Source organism: Schistocerca piceifrons, chromosome 3, assembly GCF_021461385.2.
Source record: "Schistocerca piceifrons isolate TAMUIC-IGC-003096 chromosome 3, iqSchPice1.1, whole genome shotgun sequence".
Taxonomy (NCBI): Eukaryota; Metazoa; Arthropoda; class Insecta; order Orthoptera; family Acrididae; genus Schistocerca; species Schistocerca piceifrons.
The window spans coordinates 69,962,668-69,985,771 of record NC_060140.1 but is presented as its reverse complement, the minus strand read 5'-3'; the positions used below and the strand labels follow the sequence as shown (position 1 = coordinate 69,985,771).

General features: G+C 43.8%; 1 protein-coding gene across 1 annotated transcript in view; it reads right to left on the bottom strand.

The window, feature by feature from the left end:
- The window catches only part of LOC124789497 (arylsulfatase J-like), a 262,072-nt gene that overhangs the window by 148,758 nt on the left and 90,210 nt on the right, over positions 1 to 23,104 (bottom strand). The window contains exon 2 of the mRNA XM_047256881.1: positions 13,551 to 13,579. The gene's annotated coding sequence lies outside the window, so the exon portion shown is untranslated. The remainder of the gene's footprint in view (positions 1 to 13,550; positions 13,580 to 23,104) is intronic.

Sequence of the window (23,104 nt, the reverse complement as noted above, 5' to 3'; positions counted from 1 at the left end):
CGGATGCGTTTCTGGATGAGGTATCGAATATATTGCTTCCCCCTACTTATACCTCCCGAGGAGATCACGAATGTAAGATTAGAGAGATTAGAGCGCCCACGGAGGCTTTCAGACAGTCGTTCTTCCCGCGAACCATACGCGACTGGAACAGGAAAGGGAGGTAATGAAAGTGGCACGTAAAGTGCCCTCCGCCACACACCGTTGGGTGCCTTGCGGAGTATAAATGTAGATGTAGATGTAGACAACCTCGTGACAGGACCGCTGCTGGCAGAATGTACAAACAATCCCCCTGCTCACTCACGGTTCCACTGTCAACTTCTGCAGACTCGGCCACTAGCGGCACTCTTTCAAGAGTGACTGGGACGTTTTTGATCACTGCATCACTTTCTACCCACGAAGTGAAACCGTTTTTATGCCACAGAGAAAGTGTCTACGAAAGTTTGGGGCAAGAAGGGTAACGTAGTAAGTCCAAGGTATTGCTATGCTCCGACTGAATCTCTCTGGCATATCCGAGAAAATGAATAGCCTTAATGAACAGTTTGTTATTATATGGGACTGCAGGATTTGTCGGCGAAATTAATTGACGTAATCTTCTTCGTTTATTAACCTGATGATGACGAGCAGGAAACTCGTTGAAACGTTCTAACAGTACGACGCCACGACTCGACTAATAACCCGAGAAGTTTTCGTCAGTTTGTTTTTAGTTCCTGGCTTCTAAAGCTCCGCCGAATTTACCAAAGCCTAATGCACTGCCTTAACTCACTTTGGGTGGCTGTTAATTAGACCTAGGTTACTCTTTTTGAGGAAATAGGCATTTTGAAACGTAATCATTCGCCCACTCAGCGACGGCCCAGGATTGACCGTATTTCGGTAGAACTGTATATCGACACTCTCATTCTCCGTAATGCCAATGATAGATCTACTTCAGAACGTTTAGTGTATCTCAGACTTACAATTACCGATTCATATTTAGATACCGGAGGGGGGCCATCTCCTTTCCCAAATCGTTGACATATGCAAAACTTTGGTGCGCAGGGCAGGAGGTGTTTTGAGAAAAGTGTACACTGCACGATGAACTGGGACATCCTAGTGTTTTAGAAGGGAAAGGATAGTCTCAGCAGCCGGCCGCTGTGGCCGAGCGGTTCTATTCGCTTCAGTCTGGAACCGCGCGACCTCTACGGTTGCAGGTTCGAATCCTGCCTCGGGCACGGATGTGTGTGATGTCCTTAGGTGAGTTAGCTTTAAGCAATTCTAAGTTCTAGGGGACTGATGACCTCAGATGTTATGTCCCATAGTGCTCAGAGCCGTTTGAACCATTTTGATAGTCTTAGCAACCGATTTGACAAGCGTTTTACACGACACCACAACATCAGACACAAGGTTAGGAATATGAGGGCGATGCATTCAAGTCTACTGCATTTTCACCTCTGGCAGTTCACTTGTGCCGAATACAAGCCAAATTTTCACGAAACATCGAGTTAAGGTCATCATCGTCCTGTGATGGAGGCTATGAAATATTAGATATTCAACACAGTGTTGGACACAGCATGTGGGACGAGATTTTTTCACACAGTTGATAGCATTATCAAAGACTCAACGCTAACGAGGCAGTGAGCGTGCCAAACTGATGTGTAATATGCGAGTGTGGTATTAGAATCTGTCAGCAAATGACCAGATGCTGCAAATTCCAAGGGAAAAGGCATGATGTTGCAAGAACTTGTTAAGAACTGCACACAGAAGACTGTCGACTACTTCGATCGTGGGTGGCAGTTAATTCGTTACATGAATGCTCAAATCATTTTTTCATTGACCGGTGCTCCTATGAGAGAGCAAATTGCAACCTAGTGACAGAAACAACAGGTCATACGCTATGTTGTTTTCCATTCCGGGTTTCCATCATGTGTTATCGAAAAGAAATTTCTGTCTTCGGCCAAGAGATGTGGCTGCACTTGACTTTCATCCTTAATGAGCAGGTTTCATCTCATCACTCAGCCATTCTGATTGATTTATAATGATTTCGATAATGCAACGGAACGATTTGTTCAACAACTTTCAGCCGGCCGTGGTGGCCGTGCGGTTCTAGGCGCTACAGTCCGGAACCGCGGGACTGCTACGGTCGCAGGTTCGAATCCTGCCTCGGGCATGGATGTGTGTGGTGTCCTTAGGATAGTTAGGTTTAAGTAGTTCTAAGTTCTAGTGGACTGATCATCTAATATGTTAAGTCCCATAGTGCTCAGAGCCATTTGAACTATTTTTTGAACAACTTTCAAAAAGTGAAAATTCTAATCCAACAACGAATAGCGTAAATAATCTTCGCCGGTTTTCTGTTCGTTCTCAGATATAACGGCAGCAGTGCTTATCGCCGTTAATACGATAAGACAATTGTGCGTTCTTCTTGATCTTATTGATATTCCCTCTAACTTAAAACTCTCTGCGATTTCATGAAGGAAAGTGCTCGAATTGAAAAATGAAAAGGAAAGAGACAAAGAATGTTGAATTCATTGCTGATCAAGAACCTCCATCATTCTTCGATTAAAGCCGGTTACCCATTGGGTATTCGGAAAACAAAGTTATTTCTTGGTACTGTTCCGCTATGACTGGTCCAAGTATTGAGAAACATTTGAAAGGACGCAGCCCGCAGGTCGTATTATAGAACTCGTAACTTTTAGAGACCCGTATAAGTAGCTGACTTTCCTGAAGCAGATTACACATAGATTACGACTACTCATGGTTGTTGATACTGTGTTAGGTAGAACAGCGGTTTATATCCCGGTCCGCCATCCGGGTTTACCTTTTCCGTGGTTTCCACATACCACTCCAAGCAAATGCCGTGATGGTTCCTTTCAAAAAGACATGGCCGATTTTCTTCCCCCATCTGAACATGAGCTATGTTCCTAATTCACTCATCACTGACGGGACACTGACGGCTAATCATTGTGTGAAAATCTCGCGTTGATAGGTTGTCTGCTAAATAGTACGGATATATTGAGGTTTCCTTATGAACGTGTTAATTTAAGAACAAGTGGCGTCTGAGCCACACTCAGACGAGAGAAAAAAAAAAGAGTAAGCAAGTACTTCATCTACAGTTTCCAACTGCTTGACCTTCACTCTTAATTGAACCTCATGGAGTATTAAAGCTGCCTGCTCAAAGACTGTACACCTGTTGCTTTAAGTGGCTGCTAAATGCAGACTATTTAGTTGGCCACTTAACTTATTAAAGTAACAGTTTACGTAAGAAAAAGGAAAACGTGTGACTCTTGTTCCGTCCCTGCTTACCTTGAGAGACCAACAACAAAGTAGCCCAGGAGTGTGTCAAGAATCTTATCGTAGTTGTTGAAAGAGTTGTTCATTTGGTGAATGATATTAAACTTCAACACAGTCATTCTCACTTTCATTATTTGCGAATCAAACTGACTAGGGGCATTCATTACTGCTTCCTAATGAAATGCTGCTTGCATATTTTTTTATTCTCTGTTAAATACACTTGATATATTGACATGGCGACCACGTTCGGACTGCAGATACACTATTGGAAAGGAAAACGATGGCAAAAATAGAACCAAATGAGGTCACACAAGGTTAAATGAGATGAAAATACAACTAATCTGGATGCAAGAATGCGAAAAAAACTTGGAGCGGATGATAAATTAGCAGTTGTCTTCAAGTTAAACACTCCTATAAAAACGGAAGACCATCAACTAATATGTTCATCTAACTCTAACGTACGACGCAGAAATTACGATTCTAGCAAAAAATGCAATGAAAATGCTACCGCTATTTAAAAAAATCTCGTTTGCAAACCTGTTTATTTTAGTCTGTTTTCGTCCATTGCTTCACCTATGGTAGCACCTTCTGACTTGTCACTTTTGTTTTCTGTTAGGTGACCTAATAGGTTAAGGTGTTATATTCGTTCTGTGGTTTCATGGTTAGATTCTTCAGTAGGTGACATATTGCTTAATAAATTGCTTTGAGAGTAGTATTTGTTTCTGGGGAATCTGAGTTCTGTTAATGTTTCTTCTAGCATCCATTCGGCGTGTCATCCTGTTTTGTCTTAGTTTAAATGCACACACATACACACAAAGGCACACACGCACACACACATACGCTTCTTAAGTGCGGAAGGGGTTTCTAGTTCCGCCAGTTGGCTTCTAACCAAACGTTACCTCCCGAAGTCATTGGTCAGAACAGTTGGATGGGAACAGTTTTTCATTTATTTCTAGAACGTTACATCCTAAAGTAAAAGTATAACAGTCTAGTGTATGCGAGTTTGTTTACCTGTGCATGAAAGTATTGTGGTGTTGCAGAAATGACATTAAAGTTGAACTTAAAATCAAAATTGGGGGTCAGGATGTAGACGAAGTGAAGGAATACTTTTATCTCGAAAGCGGAATAATACATGATGGACGGAGCAAGGAGGATATAAAAAGCAGACTAGCACAGGCAAATAGTACATTTCTGGGTAAAAGACGCCTGTTACTGTCAAACACATGCCTCAGTTTGAGCGTAACTCGTACGATGACTACCGGGAAAGGTGCAAGAGGACCACCATCATCCCGTTCTTCTTCAAAATATCACCATACATCACGAGTATGTTTGAGTACACGAGATTGATACATTAAGATAGCGTCTCTGCCTACTTTCCTGCTGCTTGAGGAAAAGGTCGTACCACATGCGTTTGAAATTAACAATACGACACTTCACTCCGCTCCGAATACGAACTCAGCCGGTAGCAGTGGATCCGCGATAAACTCTGTCCAGCCACTGACAAGGGGAACTTCCCATTCCACACCTCTCAGATTTAATGGTAAGAGGGCCCAGAGCATAGCCCGTCAAAACCTGAACGCAGATCAAGTATAGAAACAGGAAGAAGGAGTACTGAATTGTGAAAAAAAAGCAAAAAAAGACTTAACTTTCGAAGGACAAGGAGTGTAATATAGAGCAGCCTCACTGAGCACTAATGTCGTGGTGAGGTGTTTTTTCCGATGTTCGCTGTATTAACAGTTGTGTCTGTGTCGGGGTGCAACGCCCATTTGCAACAGCGAGGAGTAAGGAAGAGACCTATAACGACAGTTGATTCTGCACAACTATTCTATTAGCAGCCGAACGGAAGTGGTTGTCGTATGGGAATCGCAAACGTTTGATGACAAGGCGACAAGTCAACTGAATCCTCCACCGAAAAACACGTCTAGTGTGTCTACACGGCATTAGTGACGGTACGTGTGTCATGTGATAGGAATCTCTTATCGACGCACCTAACTTGTACGCCGGGTAGGTGAGTGAGATATGCTTCCTTCCCCGATTTAGGTGTTCGTGTGAATGTAAATGTGATCATTTCCAAGGAAAAGATGAAAAGATAATAGCTTGTCACATAAGCTGCAACAAATAAATGCAATAGTGTCGCAATCATACAGTTTCTCTATGCTCTGTCAAAACATATGTTTTTACCTTTTTTGAAGTTGCGTTCCGATTTCGAAGTATTGACTCTTGAATTCCTTTGTTGTAACATAGTTCAGACCCGTTTAATCGTTGTTTTCATTTCTGTGAGACGTCTTTGTGGTATCTCGCTTGCTCTCACTATTCATCATGTTAACTTGTGACGGTAACGTATTCTTACCACGTGATTCATATTCTGTAACCAGTGTACATTATGACAAATGCCAAGAGTACCGAAAGAGAACAAACATTTCAATGGCCGGACGGACAGTTTGTAATATTGTGAAAAAAATGAAAATAAATGCCACGAGAGAGATCTGAACACGGCTCTTCCGCTTCCCACTTCAACAACGTGATCACTTAACCATAACGCCGTGGTAACCTGGCCTCCTTCAATATTGCAGTTGTTAATCAATTGTTCAAAATGACACACACGCATTATTTATTTTGCCACCAACCGGTTTCAACCCGCGATGGGATCATGCTCAGAGAAAATTACATCATTTGGTCGCACGCTGGAGTCGTCACCCTGCCTCTGCACGGTTGGTAACTATCAGATACGTCATCTTCTGGGCAATTTACGTCATTTGGTCGCTCGCTGGAGTCGTCACCCCGCCTGTGTACGGTTGGTAACTATCTGATAGTTACCAACTGTGCACAGGCATGGTGACGACTCCATCGAGCGACCAAATGGTGTAAATTGCCCTGAAGATGACCCCATCGCGGGTTGAAACCGGTTGGCGGCAAAATACATAATGCGAGTGTGACTGTCAGTTTGAATAATTGATTATAAGTAAATTAATCGCTGTTTATCTCCATACAACTATGTTGTCTAAAAATTTATGCAGTTGTTAAGCTTGGACCGTTCAGTGTTTCAACTATGCTTTTGTTTCCACAGCTCAGTACACCTTTTCCTGTTTGAATGCTTGTTCTATTTTTAGTTTTTAACAGGCTTTCCACTAGGTCATCTTACCACTAAATCTAAGGGGGGTGCTAGGGAAAGTTTCCCTCGTGAGTCTAGCACCACGTGTAATCCTGATTTGATGTGATGACAATGAGGCACCCTCATTATGCTGGTGTTTTTTTTTTTTTTTTACGGTGAGATACAGAGTCATAGCATGAACCTGTGTTCAGTGTATACCGCCTTTAGCATCTGAAGATGGTCATTGTACGGCCGAAACCGGTTATGACTGCGCCATAAACGTGTGGTTGTGTCTAGAAATAAACAAAAAAATAGTGATTAAAATTCTTCTGGGTATTATGCCGCGTCATTGCTAAAAACTAACAACAATAATAAAGTAAAACCGACTTTTCGGCCGAATTGCAACGGCCTTCCTCGTGCCCTGAAGAATTTTAATTACTATGACACCGGCCGCGTAAGCCTACTTTCTTATAAAACAAAAAAAGTTTTACAAAAGAATCAATCACCCACTCCATAGACAAAATGTCGTTTTTTCCTAAATCATCGGTGGGTCTCATTCTTACTGTCTTAGCGTAAGGGTAAATTTGTTCTATCCTATAACGATGTTATTCCAGGATCTTTGGGGTGCACGTCGTGGGTGTGGCGGTGGTATTTGAAGTCCCATACCACCCTCCGACGTTGGAAGTCCAAGGTAGCAGGTAATATGTATCACAACTACATAGGTGCTAATGTTGGTGGTCGTATGATGGTCGGTACATATCGAGTTGTCGTATCAAGACTGACATTTCATTAGTGGCCGTAACAGGGCTGTTGTTAGCCATGTTCTAATCTGAATCCTCAAGGATGGTGAGAGGAACAGGTTGGCGGTGCCAGTGCCGGGAAGTCGTGGTGCCAATGTTTTGTAAGCCAGCGACCGTGTCGCGTAGGGCATCCATTTTGTCGTAGAGACACCTTGCCTTCTCTTGAATGGACGTCTTCTGAGTTATCATGCTTGATTCCTCGTGGAGGGTAGTTGCCCTCGTGAGGTGGGGGGGGGGGGAGGGGTAGGGGGCATGCAGGCTCTACCGAAGCACCTTATTGTGCAGGGGCTGGAGGTTCTGCATCGGGGAGGCACTAATCGTGGCCCACGCAGTGGAGCCACAGGTGGGGGGGGGGGGGGGGGGGAGGGGGGAGGTGGACAACCCTTGCGGTCTAACTGTAAAGGCACACACGGCGTTAACATGACAGCGAGGGCGTACCGAGAACGTTGCGTTACTCCCAACGCAAAGTCACTAAGCACCAGGTGATACTGAGACCCCGCCGTCTCCAGGATTTGCGAGGCAGGGACGAACGGCGGCCGCTGGGTTACGCCGGTGCGGCCTTGAGCGCCGCTCGGCTGTTACGGAACGAGGCGGTGTCGGTGTCAGATTGCCGCGGCTGTCCCGTTATGTCCATTCTGGCGGGCGCTTGTCGATCGAGAGATTAAGCACCTCGCCCGCTGCCAGCCAATTCCGCAGGCGCGTGCGTCCGGCCCGGTCCGGCCGCCCGCGCCTTGTGTCGTACTGTGCGGGGAATGGAACGGCCGACGCCTTCGACTGCGTTGCATAACGTCCAGTCCCGTCCATTTCCGCGGAACTGCACGTTGACTCACAACTTCCCCATTAAGGTCCGTGGTATTTTGGGAACCGGACGCCTTTCCAATGACATCACTTCCCTTCGTAATTTCTAGACTCGGAACGAGGAAGTTGTGTTCCATCTAAACCTACACGCATACTTTGCAAACTGCAAAGAACATTAGCGTTTCTTCTCATTCCATTCGTGCCTGGAACGCTAGTAATATGGGAGTTTAAATGTCTCTTTGTCCACTGTAATTGCTCCAGTCTCGCCCTACGGTCCATACGGGAGTGATACACAAAAGGCTGTATTCCTTAATTATTCATCTAATAGTGATTCATGACATTGTAATTCTGTCACAGACACCAAAGGACCTGCAAGAGCAGCTGAATGGAATGGACAGTGTCTTGAAAGGAGGATATAACATGAACACCAACAAAAGCAAAACGAGCATAATGGAATATAGTCGAATTAAGTCGGGCGATGCTGAGGGAATTAGATTAGGAAATGAGACACTTAAAGTAGTAAAGGAGTTTTGCTATTTGGGGAGCAAAATAACTGATGATGGTCGAGGTAGAGAGGATATAAAATGTAGACTGGGAATGGCAAGGAAAGCATTTCTGAAGAAGAGAAATTTGTTAATATCGAGTATTGATTTAAGTGTCAGGAAGTCGTTTCTGAAAGTGTATGGAGTTTAGCCATGTATGGAAGTGAAACATGGACGATAAATAGTTTAGACAAGAAGAGAATAGAAGCTTTCGAAATGTGGTGCTACAGAAGAATGCTGAAGATTAGGTGGGTAGGTCACATAACTAATGTGGAGGTATTGAATAGAATTGGGAAGAAGAGGAGTTTGTGGCACAACTTGACTAGAAGAAGGGATCGGTTGGTAGGACATGTTCTGAGGCATCAAGGGATGACAAATTTAGTATTGTAGGGCAGCGTGGAGGGTAAAAATCGTAGAGGGAGACCAAGAGATCAATACACTAAGCAGATTCAGAAGGATGTAGGTTGCAGTAGGTACCGGGAGATGAAGAAGCTTGCACAGGATAGAGTAGCACGGAGAGCTGCATCAAACCAGTCTGAGGACTGAAGACCACAACAACCGCAGTGATTCTTGAAAAATTTGTAAATAGCTTTTCGTGTGATAATTGGCGTCTACCTTTAGACTCCTCTAATTCGAAATGTGCTGCTTTTCCTTGACGCTCTCCCGCGAATCGAACGATTTGTGATCATCTACATCAACAGCTATACTCCACAATCCACCTTACGGTATGTGCCGAAGAGGACCGTCTGTATTGTTCCGTGCGTTGAAACCTTCCACAGATTTGTGCCTCTCTGGTGGAGTCGCTGGTTGTGTAGAATCTCTTTTTCCAGAGAGGCTGGTGGTGCGAATGTGGTCCGCGAGGCGGCGTGTGACAGACAGCGACAGGAGTTGAGTTAGCAGCGGCATGAGGAAGGTAGCGAGCTGGTGGGAGTCTATGTATGTGCCGGAAAACGACTTCGCCGCACCTGGAGTGATAGCGCGGGCTACTTGTTGTTCAGAGCCGTTGTTTGAAAAGCTGTAATTTGGAAAGGAGCTCCCCTTCTGCACGCAAGAGCGCTTCGGTTGCACAGTACTGGTGTTGCCGGAAGCAGATCAGCGTTTAAAGCAACGGTTGGATGTCTTTGCAGCCGTCACTATACTGTCACAGCGGCCTGGTTGCATTGGCACACGGGGACTGGATAACTCCATGTGAAGATGAGTAACTTTATTATTGAGTACTTGCCCATCTCTGAGTTTTAGTTCTTCGTCTTGCAAAATTGTAATTCAGGCTGCCTTTGTGGGATGCCATTAGCTCTACTATTTTCTGACTGGTCTTCTTTTTATTTTGTTTTAACTGTTCATCTTAGAAGTTGTCAATGAGTTTGCCCTGTGGGGCCCATTACTTGTATGCATCTGTGGGACCAGTGGTAATTGATTTATGTTTCAGGTTTTATCACGCCAATTTAATGATGTGTGTAATGATTTGCCAGGAAGTATGTGCAAGACTGACGTGTGAAGTAAAGTAAGATTGCAAGATTACGGCTCAGTGAACCCACTGAGGTAGCAGCGGATGAATTCTAATGTTGAAGATTTGTTCATGAGCTAAGTAATTACCTTTGGTAATTGAACTGAAGGAGTTTTGCAACTAAACTTACTTTGAAATTCTTCTGTACTACTGTACAGTAAACGAGCAAATTTTAAACTGTGGCACCAAAAAAAACTTGTGTTTACAAAACTTGTGATAATGGGGTCCCGCTGAAATTTGTGGTTGCGTATTTCAAGAGTTTTTGTTAAATTGGATTTATTAGATTATTATTTTTAAGTTTGAATTGTTGTCAGTTTCTTCTTATAAATTTGTTTAAAGGTTACTACATGCATTTTTAAGGTAGCTTTGGGCTTTTTAAATTTTTTTATCACAAATAGTTGACACTTTTATTTCATGTTTTATTACTTTGGGGTCAAATTTGGCGCTACGTATCACCGGTGTTTTACCCTTGATGTTGGAACAGTGAAAATGTCATTAATTAAGAGTAAGCCTTGTAATGGGTATCCTTTAAAGAAAAAATAAAGGTGTCGGACAATACATTTTCTAATAACTGTTGACTAAGAACTGTTTGTTAATAAATTTGTTTTAAAGGATGTCTAAATTCATGTTAGCCCTGCATCTTACCACTCCTTAATAGCTTCTACCCCACTATGTATATCACTTACCCCTTTGCCTGTTTCAACTGGAAATGGTTCGCGGGCAGAACAATTGCTGGTAAGCCTCAATGTTCAAAAATGGTTCTCAGCACTATGGGACTCAACCTCTGTGGTCATCAGTCCCCTAGAACTTAGAACTAATTAAACCTAACTAACCTAAGGACATCACACACATCCATGCCCGAGGCAGGATTGGAACCTGCGACCGTAGCAGTCGCGAAGCCTCAATGTGGCTCGAGTCTAACTTTATCTGCCTCGCCTTTTCGCGAGGTATACATAGGAGGAACCAAGGTATTTGTCGGCTCGGAACTTTAACAGTAAACCAGTTCCGTGATGGAGAACGCACCTCTTTCTTGCAGCGTTCGCAACTGCAGTTGGTTGATGATCGCTGTGACGCTTTCGTGCTTACTAAAGGAACCTGTTCCAAAGGCGCTGCGCATCTGTGTATCTAATCTGTTTCCTCTATCAGTCCTATCTGGTGCGGATACCAGAGCGCCGAGTGATATTCAACTGTTGGGCGAACGAGGGTTTTGTAAGCTACCTCCTCAGTGTGGCGTCTGCTTTACTACGATTGCTTTTATGTGGTCATTACACTCCAGAGCAATGAATGTGTTAGCTTTCAGTGATTGTTCTGCACTCGTGTAATCATACAATAACGGGTTTTACTTTCTATGTATTCGCAGTACGTTACATTTATTCATCTTGACGATCGATTACCAATCCCTGCACAAAGCGTCGGTCTCCTGCAGGTCTTCCTGCATTTCACTACAATTTTCTAGCGCAGTGACTACTCTGTACAGAACAGCGTCATCCGCAAAAAACATCAAGGAATTTCCGAGGTTCTCCACTATGTCATTTATATACACAGAAGCCCCAAAGAAACTGGTATAGACATGCGCATTCAAATACAGAGATATGTTAACAGGCAGAATACGGCGCTGCGGTCGACAAAGCCTATAGAAGACAATAAGTGTCTGGCGCAGTTGTTGCGTCGGTTACTGCTGCTACAGTGGCAGGTTATCGAGATTTAAGAGAGTTTGTACGTGGTATTATAGTCGGCGCACGAGCGATGGGACACAGCATCTTCGAGATAGCAATGAAGTGGGGATTTTCCCTTAGGGACATTTCACGAGTGGGCCATGAATATTAGGAATCTGGTAAAACATCAAATCTCCGACATCGCTGCAGCTAGTAAAAGATCCTGCAAGGATGGGACTGAAGACAATCGTTCAACGTGACAGAAGTGCAGCCCTTCCGCATATTGCACCAGACTTCAATGCTGTGCCATCAGCAAGTGTCAGCGTGAGAACCATTCAACGAAACATCATCGATACGGGCCTTCGGAGCCGAACGCCCACTCTTGTACCCTTGATGACTGCACGACACAAAGCTTTATGCCGCGCCTGGGCCCGCAACACAGACATTGGACTGTTGATCACTGGAAACATGTTGCTGGTTGGATGAGTCTCGTATCAAATTGTATGGAGCCGATGGTCGTGTACGGATATGGAAACTACCTATTTAATCCATGGACCCTGCATGTCAGCAGGGGACTGCTGAAGCTCGCGCAGACTCTGTAATGATGTGAGACGCGTGCAGTTGGGGGTGATATGGGACCCCTGATCCGTCTTGATACGACTCTGACAAGTGACACGTACGTTAGCACCCTGTCTGATCACTTGCATCCATTCATGTCCATTGTGCATTCCGAGGGACTTGGAAAATTCCAGCGGAAAAATGCGACACCCCACACGTCCAGAATTGCTACAGAGTGACTCTAGGAGCACTCTTCTGAGTTTAAATACTTCCGCTGGCTGATGAACTCCTCAGACATGAACATTATTGAGCTTATCTGGGATGCCTTGAACGTGCTGTTCAGAAAAGATCTCAACCCCCTCGTACTCTTACGGAATTATGAACTGCTCTGCAGGATCCATGGTGCCAGTTTCTTCCATCACTACTTCAGACATTAGTTAAGTCCATGCCACGTCGTGTTGCGGCACTTCTGCGTGTTCGCGGGGGCCCTACACGATACTGCGCAGGTGTACCAGTTTCTTTGGCTCTTCAGTGTATATTGTGGAAAGTAAGGATTCTGTAACACTCTCTTGCGGTACGCCCGAGGTTACTCTTACGTCTGAACATGTTCAGAATGATGTACTGTGTTTTATTTTCTACAATCTTCAATTCGCTCTCACAGCTCGTCTGGTATGCCGCGCCGCTTTGCTCGTATTTAGTTCATTACGCGGCTGCGCAGAGCTGTGTTGGACGCCTTCCGGAAGTGCAGAAACACAGCATCAAACTGGGCGCCAATATCTTCTGCTTTCTGGATCTCGTGGACGAACTGGGCGTGCTGGGTTTCACACCATCGTTGTTTTTGAAACCCGGGTCGATTGCTGCAGAGGAGATTTATGGTCTACAGAAATCTGGTAATATGATAGCGTAAAGAATGCTCTAGTGCCTTACAACAGATCGATGTCAGAGTGTGCGTCTGTTCGACGACCCTCCTTGAAAACGAGAAGGACCTGCTGTTTCTCCCTCTGCAGTTAGCCACCGCTCCGAAGTCCTTCGAAACGTCATCTTACTTGTTTAGTCTTTTGTAATAATGTGGCCTAATACTGAAAAAGGTTTTCTTCAAGTTTGACTCCGGCCGTGTAAGCCTACGAAGCTATAGTCACGAAAATATTGGGTGAATATTTAATTTAGTTCACGGGCAACGTGCTCTTGCCAAAGTAGAACACTCTTCAGTGTTTTGATCACTCTTAATTGCACAGCTATTTCTGTGACAAATAATTTTTAAGCACTGTTACATGCAGTAAATTCATGCTTTACACATGTGCTCGAATGTAATGTTGGAAGTTTGTTGAATGAACTTACCCAAGGGAAGTTGTGCGGTGCGTCAGGCACTGGAACAAAAGAAGGTAACATTTTATTATTAATAATGTGTGATGAATAAACCGCTGAACAGCGTGTTGCTAGAAGTTGATGGTTTCGATGTTTTTCGCATGTGTTACTCAAGTAATCTTAAAATGCAAATGTAAGTTAACTTTTTTACGCAGGACTTTTCAATTTGGTCTCATTCTGACATATAGCAATGCATGGTAAACATGCTACGCAGAATGCATTCATTAAGTTAAATATTGTCTGATACGTGCTGACTCTGTTTAATTGCTTATGTAAGTGTGCGTGACTGCTGGAGTAAGTGTGCACAGAGTGCTAGCGATAATCTCCCTTCCCCCCCCCCCCCCCCCCCCTGCCTCCTCCCAATTATACAGGGTGAGTCACTAACTATTGCCACCTAGAATAATTCCGGAAGTATGATAGTAGCTGAAAAGTTTGTGGGACGAATGTTGCATGGGACAACGGGGGCCGTAATATGATGTTGGTTTTTTGTTGCTATGTAGGGTCGCGTCAGAGATATGAAGGTCAACTTTTTTTTTTTTAATGGGATGCTATAGTTTGGTACTTAATTTCTGTTAGCGGCTATCGAGACGAATCCAGTGATGTGTAACAGTAAGGTGTTTGAAGGCCAACGAAGGTTAAAAAGGTGGCATGAACATCCATTTACCGAAGGTGTTCGAAGTGATGATCATTGATATCAACGCAGTGCTGCAGTATTCGTATCATAGATTGAGTGGTGTTTCTTATCACTTGTCAAAGCACATACTCTGACAATTCTCTCTCGCATATCGTCAGGTGTAGTTGGAAACTCTTTATAAACAATGTCTTTTACGAATCCTCACAAGAAAAAATCCAGAGGCGTCAAGACTGGCGAACGAGCCGGCCACTACACATCTCCTCCGCGTCCAATCAACGATTTGGGAATTGTCTCTGCAACTCATTTTGTTTGTATATCGACTCATGCTTTTGTCAAATGCCATCGAACTTTGGCAGGGGAGCGGCGTCTCCTTGTAGCTAATAGTTGAGACAGAATAATTGTCTGGTGTCACAATAATCCTCTTTACCTGCTGACGGCGCCTTGATGTCTTACTGAAATGAGGCATGTTTCGAGGCTACTCAGTTGAGTAGCAGACATTAAGTCTGTTTACTTTTGATGAAGCTGCTCTTTTTGGGCTACTACTGCTCCATTTTAGAGTAATAATTAAAGGTGTTCGCCTTCTACGACCCGATATTAATGTAATAAATACCATGGCTCAATAAGCTCTCGATATTTTGCTCTCCATTTCGTGTAGGAACATACACTGGCGAAAAGAATTGTCTCGCCAATCACCATAACCTCTCAGCACTGCATGCTGAGTATAGCCAGTGAACTTAATAGCGACAACCACGTGCATGTTAACCTTGCTGAGTTCTCTCACAAGCAGAGCATAAACAAATCGGAGATGCCACGACGCTGGGTCCGCCAAGCAAGCGCCTCGCGTGCTAATGGACGAATATTTCGTTGAATCTGGACAGTGAGCGGTCCGTCTGCGACCAGGGAACCTGTTTAATTGAGAATCTGCATTTTAAGTGACGCTGTCCTGTAAAACTGTGGAGAAATAAGGCTAACAACGGCAGAAAATTTGTTGACATCTGTCTTGATTATGCAGAAACTCACAATTATGCTTCTTCAGACAGTAATGAGGACGCTAAACAAAATTTACTTTTCCAGTGCTTCATTCAGAATAGTATGCCTGAAGATGTTGTTTAGAAAGCTAATTCGTTGACTGAATGCAGTCATGATCTACCCATCATTTCAAATGAATGAATAATGAGTTATAATTTTTCGTCGTAGTTGCGATTTTATGTAGGCTGTTGGCGGTTTGTTTGATTGTTTACACATCTAGTTCCGTACGACCGAACTGAAGAGCAAATCTCCAAGTCATGGAACGTGTCACTACATGAAATTACAAGATAAAAGTAGTAACAGATAAAATAAAATGTCTATAAACCCAAAAAAAGTCAAGCAATAAGTTTCAGTTGACGCAGTCAACAATATAACATAAGATTCAGCCTAATTTTTCATGGAACTTCTCAACAGAATAGAAGGAGTGACCCATGTGAGCCGGCCGCGTTGGCCGAGCGGTTCTAAGCGCTTCAGTCCGGAACTGCGCTGCTTCTACGGTCGCAGGTTCGAATCCTGCCGCGGGCATTGTTGTGTGTGATGCCCTTAGGTTAGTTAGGTTTAATTAGTTCTAAGTCTAGGGGATTGATGACCTCAGATGTTAAGTTCCATAGTGCTTAGAGCCCTTTGAACCATTTTGACCCATTAGGAAACTCTTCAGATTCGATTTGAAAGCGCGTGGATTACTGCTAAGATCTTTGATTTCTTGTGGTAGCTTATTGAAAATGGATGCAGCAGTAGACTGAACACATTTCTGCACGAGAGTTAAGTAAATGCGATCCAAATGCAGATTAACTGAGTGAAAGCTACTAATTCTTGGGAATAAACTGATTTGTTAACAAGAAACGAATGCATAAAATATATGTACATATTGAGAGGCCAGTGCCAAAATACCCAGACTCGTGACCAGGGGTCGACAAGAGGTTCGCGAGCTTACACGACTTATTGCCCGAATTGCCCATTTCTGAGCCAAAAATATCCTTTTACTATGGGAAGAGTTACCCGAAAATATAACACCATACGACATAAGCGAATGAAGATAAGCAAAGTAGACTAATTTTCGTGTCGAACGATCACTTACTTCACATACCGTTCGAACAGTAAAAATGACAGCATTAAGTCTTCGAACAAGATCCTGAACGTGGGCTTTCCACGACAGTTTGCTATCTATCTCAACACCTAGAAATTTGAACTGTTCAATTTCACTAATCATATGCCCATTCTGTGAAATTAAAAATCTGGTTTTATTGAATAGTGCGTTAGAAACCGTAAAAATTGAGTCTTACTGTGATTTAGCGTTAGTCTATTTTCTACAAGCCATGAACTTACGTCATGAACTGCACTGTTTGAAACAGAGTCAATGTTGCACACAACATCCTTTACTGCCAAGCCAGTGACACCAGCAAACAGAAATATTTTAGAATTACCCATAATAGTAAAGGGCATATCGTTTATATAAAAAAGGAACTGGAGTGGCCACAACACTGATCCCTGGGGCACCACCCATTTGACTGTACCCCACTCAGACCCCATATCACAGACATTCTCAACACTGTGAATAATGACCTTTTGCTGTCTGTTGTTAAAGTAAGAGGTGAACCAACTGTGAGTCGATATGACCATAGTAAGTAATAAAAAATGACTAATTTAAAAAATACAAGCTGTCTTACTGTTTGATTCAGTATGCAAAATCATTTGCAAAATGAACTCTAGGCACAAAATGGAGAGATTTGAAGATGATAATCGCATATATTAAGTCGTAGCTGTGACGGAAAGTTGTAGCTAATTAACTGTTTAGTTCAAACAGTTGCTGGGTGTCTCCACAAACATTAGGTCTGTCCTTATAAATAAATAAATCGCAATATTGTGTAAGATTTGTTGTTAGCACATGAGAGGGAGATTAAATGTTTCATCGCATAAAATATAAATATTTTTCGGTGACTGTATATACTGTATATAGTTATACCTCTTCAGAAAAAAGTGAAAATGCGATTCACAATGTACAAAATTGGAGGGAAGTCAATTTTTTTACTTAAATCGTAAGTACAAGTCACTTTATGTTGCTACGCAGGGAGGTCCATTTGTGCTACCGTTATTATGGGACAAACTGATGGAAGTCAGTGTCTAGAGTGTTTACTGTCGAAAAGAACAATAGTGTTTAACGTTCCGTAGGTAATTTCTGCAAATGATGTCCAGGTATACATGGCTGTTGTCATTGAACTCAAAATCTTCCTTTATTTGTCCGCTTCGTATTCCTCTTCGAGCTGCAATCATACGAGCGCATGAGGTGAGATGTACTGAAGGCGAGTGGCTGACTACTGTGTGTTGGGAAAGCTATGGCGACGTGTAGCGTACCTGTAAAAGAGACGGTGTACATAACACTGGTGTGAGCCATTCCTGAAAACTACTCGAGTGTTTGGAATTCCAAGCAGGTCGGATTAAAGAAAGACATCGAAACAGTTTAGAATAGTGCTGCTAGAATGCTTGGACAGTACGACAGAGATGCCGAAATTCTTATGTTTATAGAGGCATCAGAAGGAAGGGGACGGTATATACACGAAACACTCTGCAAGAGATTTATGGATGTCCATCTTATTGCATGGACGAGGGACTTCAGCTGATTATCTACGTGACGAAAGTTACCACCACAGCCGTATCTTGAAAATGTCTTTATTCTATCACACGACTAGTTTCGGCGGCACATTACCGCCATTTTCAAGCCCTCCACCGCCAAAAGAGTATTTCGGCATTTACTGTGAGGTCCCTGTTACTAACGCACGTTGGCTGGTTTGCATCAGGAACTGCAGTGTGGTGTCGGAGTGGGGTACAGTCAAATGGGGGGTCCCCAGGGACCAGTGTTGGGGCCACTCCTCTTACTTTTTTATATAAATGATATGCCCTTTACTATTACGGGAAATTCTACAACATGAAGATGGCGGTAATGTGCCATCGAAACTAGTCGTGCGACCGACTAAAGACAGTCTCAAGATACAGTTGTGTAGATACTTTTTCTCACGCACTCTTCAAGAGGTTTTAAGAACAGGATTTTCAAGAGACGGAAGGACGAGCTCATTTACCTCCAATGCTCATCTCGAGAAGGTACCGAAAGGAGAAACTGTGCGACCTTAGGGCTCGTACAAAGGTAGATAAATGTAAATGTCGTGAGACCAGGGCCTCCCGTCGGGTAGACATTCTGTTGCGCTGACCGCTCAGCTACCAGGGGCGGACCGTTCAGAGATGTACAAGAAGTAATAATTATCTCTCTCCATTTGTTAGTGGAACAGGGAAGGTAATGAGGCCACGAGGTGTGAACACAGCTGTGGCGCCAGTCATTGGCGTGAACGGTTTCTGGCTGACCCCATGACAGCGTATTCCAGAGGTGCTCTTCTCGAAAAAGCCATGGCTGGACTAGCAAGATTTCTTTACTGCCCCGCCACCCTTTTTGAGGAGGAAGATTATCAAACGGACAGCGCAACCACGGAAGCGGACGATGCCGCAAAATTGCCAGTCCCAGAATTACAAGTAATTAGCGCAGTATGGGATCTGGTTTACTAAGGAAATGCAAAAAAAAGGAAAAGATAATGACTCCTATTAAAGAGAGATTCTTCTTCTGCAACAAGGGGAAGAGGCCAGGCTTGTGGTGAAGTATTTAGCGATCTTCTATTGTAAATTCCAAATGGAGCAGCTGAGTGCAATAAAGATGCCAGCCTGGCAAAAAACGTGGAGCGGAGGTGCGAATAGCGTTATATGTTGAGTGATTACTGTGAAGGTCACGCAGATGCTGCATAGTCGTGTGAGACAGTATTATCAGCACTTAATAGAGCTTAAAAGGGGCTAATTGTGGGTGTCTATTTGGCCTGCTGATCGACTCATGGAATATTCAGATTTGTGGGGGCCGGTGCTGGTCTGCATGGGAGTGTGAGAGCTCAGTCAAATTCGTCTTGCAGTATAGTATCTCCCATCTCACGTTTACCTACTGCTTCTTCTCATTGCATAGTATTGTCCACCCCGATAGCTGAGTGGTTTGCCGACACAGTAACTCAGCGTGTTCGGTCAGTGGGTTAGCTGCCCTCTGTAATAAAAAAACTGAGTTAATGGATCAACGATGAACTGAAACGGGTGTCTTCTGACGTCTGCACCGAGCAGATGCAACGAACAAAAACGAACAAAATGAGACAAGAAAAAGTGGTCAGCGTGACGAATTGCCGTCCTACGGGCTCAGGTTCGATTCCCGGCTGGGTCGACTGTAATAAGACCTGCACCAAGGCGGCCGGACCTGCCCCGTAAGGGTCCGCACGGCCAATGACGCCAAACGCTCATTTCCATTGCATAATATTGTCTTCATGTTTGTTCCATTTATATATAGCCTCTATATATTGCTTCCACATTTCAGCTTTTCCTTCTTTACTTAGGACAGGCTTGCTTCCTGCTTAGTATGTTTATATCAACGTATGTATACCTTTTGTTTTTCAAAACTGGTTTCGCTTTGTTGAAAGCGAGAACTCCATTGATACTTGCTGCCGATGATCTTCTTAAGCTTATTTCAGGAGCTATGTTTTTGAAACGATTTAACCCTCTTTCCCAGCCGTTATGGTAATTTTATTGGCATTTTGCTTCAGGCCTAGTTTTTCGGGAAGGTGACGTGCATTTCGCCCCAAGAAAACCAGGCAAATTCCATGGAATAATGTTGCGTCTGTAGGCACATAGTTGACTAATTCTTGTTCTTGTTTGGGAGTAAAAACAGATCTTCTCCCCAGGGAAGATATCATGTATGAATACGATTATAATCGACCACAAACCGTAATTCTGCTATGATCAGCTCCTTTGATACTCTGTTCGATAATGTCCCTTTTTCACTCCATTCACCCCTCCTTGAATTTTTTTTTCTTGTCCTCGACGTCTGAAGTTGGATATACACTGAAGAGCCAAAGAAACTGGTACACCTGCCTGATATCGTGTGAGGCCCCTGCGAGCACCCAGAAGTGCCGCAACATGACGTGGCGTAGACTCGACTAATGTCTTAGGTAGTGCTGGAGGGAATTGACACCACGAATGCTGGAGGGCTGCCCATAAATCCGTAAGAGTACAAGGGCATGCATATCTCTTCTGAACAGCTCGTTGCAACGAATCCGAGGTATGCTCAATAATGTTCATGTCTGGGGAGTTTGGTGGACAGCGGAAGTGTTTAAGCTCAGAAGAGTGTACCTGGAGCCACCCTGTAGCAATTCTGGACGTGTGGGGTGTCGCATTGTCCTGCCGGAATTGCCGAAGTCCGTCGGAATGCACAGTGGGCATGAATGGATGCAGGTGATCAGACAGGATGCTTACGTACCTGTCACCTGTCAGAGTCGTATCAAGACGTAGGGGTCCCATATTATTCCAACTTAACCCCCCCCCTCCCCCTCACCCCCGTCACAGAGCCTCCAGAGCTTGAACAGTCTCCTGATGGATTGGTTCAAACTGGTTCAAATGGCTCAGAGCACTATGGGACTTAACATCTGAGGTCATCAGTCCCCTATAACTTAGAACTACTTCAACCTAACTAATCTAAGGACATCACACACATCCATGCCCGAGGCAGGATTCGAACCTGCGACCGTAGCGGTCGCGTAGTTCCAGACTGTAGAGCGTAGAACCGCTCGGTCACCCCGGCCGGCATCCATGGATTCATGAGGTTGTTTCCATACCCGTGCACGTCCACCTGCTCGAAAAATTTTGAAACGAGACTCGTCCGACCAGGCAACATGTTTGCAGTCATCAACAGTCCAATGTCGATATTCACGCGCCCAGGTGTGACTTAAAGCTTTGTGTCGTGCAGTCATCAAGGGTAAAAGAGTGGGCCTTTTGCTCTGAGAGCCCATGCCGTGATGTTCGTTGAATGGTAAGCATGTTGACACCTGTTGGTGGCCCAGCGTTGAAATCTGCAGCAATGTGCGGAAGGGTTGCGCTTCTGTCACGCTGAACGTTTCTCTTCTGTCGTCGTTGGTCCCGTTCTTCTCTCCGGTCGCAGCGATGTCGGAGATTTCATGTTTTACGGGATTCCTGATGTTCACGGTACACTCGTGCAATGGTCGTACGCTAAAATCCTCACTTCATAGCTACTTCGGAGATGCTGTGTCCCGCAGCTCGTGCGCCGACTGTAACACCACGTTCATACTCACTTAAATCTTGATAACCTGGCATTGTAGCAGCAGTAACCGACAACTGCGCTAGACACTTGTTGTCATATATAGGCGTTGCCGGCCGCAGAGCCGTGTTCTGCCTGTTTACATATCTCTGTATTTGAGTACGCATGCCTATACCACTTTTTTGGCGCTTCAGTGTATATTAACAACCTAAGACCCGCTTAGCTACTCAGCTGAGGAAACGATGGCGTCTGTAACTATCTAACAGGTGAGCTTCGCAGTCAAGAGGCCGGGCGTCTTCGAGCATCTCTTTTACAAGGAGACGGCACGACCGTGGGGCCGGGGATTTGTGCGAAATTTTGTGTGGTGAAAGAGGACTCCCAACATCTCACATGGTTAAAGTATTAGGACGCACTACTCGGAAAATCCCGAGAAAAATCGATCCAAAGTTTCTTAGGTGGTGTATGAGAATAAAATTTTAGTCCGTTGCCGAGGCGCCGTTTGGCCTATATGGTTAGCGATCGGACCTTTACGACAGAGGTCTCGGGTTCGATTCCTACTCAGGCACTTTATTTTTTTTTTATTCTGTTGCTTACAAAATTGCAGCGCATTGTTACAGGAAAATCGTGAAATTAATTCCCGGGAAGATTGTATAAAAATTCATTCTATAATTCACCATCAATTATCGTCACCAATATTCCGAGACATGATTCAGTATTCCTGGTTTGCCTCAAAATTATCAGAAACTCAAAACATTTTTGTAAATATTAATGGGGCATGTTTTTGTACAGATTTATTGTAAACGCCCTGTGATTGTAACAAATCCGCTTTTATATGTTGAGCAAGATGTCGCAAAAATTATTGCTTTGTTTGTTTTTACGATAATTACCACTGCAGTTCTTGTTTATAATTATTATATGTATAAAAATTGAATGTTTCCCAATTGTTGTGTACATAGTACCGCATAGTCAGTGCATACACAACTTTCCCAATAGAGCGGGCCCCGCTAAGCACAACAGCGCAGGCGCAGCGCTCGTCTGTCTCCGCACTACGAGATGGCGCTGTCTTAGAGACGGACCCAATTCTGCTTCCGCTGATCTGTGTATTAATATGTAACGCAGCCAATGAGATTGCTGCTAATGTAGAACCTTTTCTCCTCGCGGATCACACTCATGCAGTGATATGTGAACGCGTGAGGTATTATAACGAGCGTACAGACCTCCGATTAGTCAGTCTGCATTTGTCTGCACCAGTCTGCATTAGTCTGCGTTTATCTGCACCTGTCTGTACCAGTCTGCATTAGTCTGCATTAGTCTGTACCAGTCTATAGTCAAGTTTCAGTCTGCGCCTATTAAGATTACCATATTCCTGTGCATAGACATGAAGATAAATGAATAGACACTTTGTCAAGTATCAGAAATATGTGAGAATAAGATTAACGTACCAAGACCAAAGGAACTTCAGATTGTCAGTTGTAAACAGCATCCAGAATCAAGTTACGTAATATCTATGTTTTTTATTATTTTAATAAATGTGTGTGAAAATTATCAAGTTCTGTTTAAAGTGGGTCACCGTGAATCTGCTACTCTAAGCGTGCAAGTGGCATTTCTATCGTCTGACCTAATGGCAAAAGGTAAACACGCCACTATAAGACCACGAGACATATTGCTAACACTCGCCTACTTCGTTAGAGCCACAAGTCAAATAATTTGATGGTGTGTACTGAAGGTCATACAGTACGC